Below are 985 nucleotides of genomic sequence, written 5' to 3'. Positions count from 1 at the left end.
TAACCTGTCCCTGAGGGGTCACTCTCTTCAGAGTGGAGCTTTATTAACCTGTCCCTGAGGGGTCACTCTCCTCAGAGTGGAGCTTTATTAACCTGTCCCTGAGGGGTCACTCTCCTCAGAGTGGAGCTTTATTAACCTGTCCCTGAGGGGTCCAGAGTGGAGCTTTATTAACCTGTCCCTGAGGGGTCCAGAGTGGAGCTTTATTAACCTGTTCCTGAGGGGTCCAGAGTGGAGCTTTATTAACCTGCCCCTGAGGGGTCACTCTCTCCAGAGTGGAGCTTTATTAACCTGTCCCTGAGGGGTCCAGAGTGGAGCTTTATTAACCTGTCCCTGAGGGGTCACTCTCTCCAGAGTGGAGCTTTATTAACCTGTCCCTGAGGGGTCCAGAGTGGAGCTTTATTAACCTGTCCCTGAGGGGTCACTCTCCTCAGAGTGGAGCTTTATTAACCTGTCCCTGACCTTTATTAACCTGTCCCTGAGGGGTCACTCTCCTCAGAGTGGAGCTTTATTAACCTGTCCCTGACCTTTATTAACCTGTCCCTGAGGGGTCACTCTCCTCAGAGTGGAGCTTTATTAACCTGTCCCTGAGGGGTCCAGAGTGGAGCTTTATTAACCTGTCTTATTGGCTCGCTCCCTGCTATTAGCAAACTGTTGGAAAAAATGGTATTTACATTTACATTTTAGTCATTTAGCAGACGCTCTTATCCAGAGCGACTTACAGTAGTGAATGCAGACATTTCATTTTCATTTCATGCTATTAAAAAAAATATATATATATATATTTTTTGTACTGGCCCCCCGTGGGAATCAAACCCACAACCCTGGCGTTGCAAACTCCATGCTCTACCAACTGAGCCACACGGGACCAAATACAATGCTATTTCTCTGTAAACAAATGAACAACAGACTTTCAGCATGCTTATAGAGAAGGGCACTCAACATGTACTGTACTGGCACAAATGACTGTCTCTGTAGGTCAGGTGGA

The sequence above is a fragment of the Salmo trutta genome, unplaced genomic scaffold, assembly GCF_901001165.1.
Source record: "Salmo trutta unplaced genomic scaffold, fSalTru1.1, whole genome shotgun sequence".
In the NCBI taxonomy this organism is placed as follows: Eukaryota; Metazoa; Chordata; class Actinopteri; order Salmoniformes; family Salmonidae; genus Salmo; species Salmo trutta.
This window is presented reverse-complemented; position numbering follows the sequence as displayed.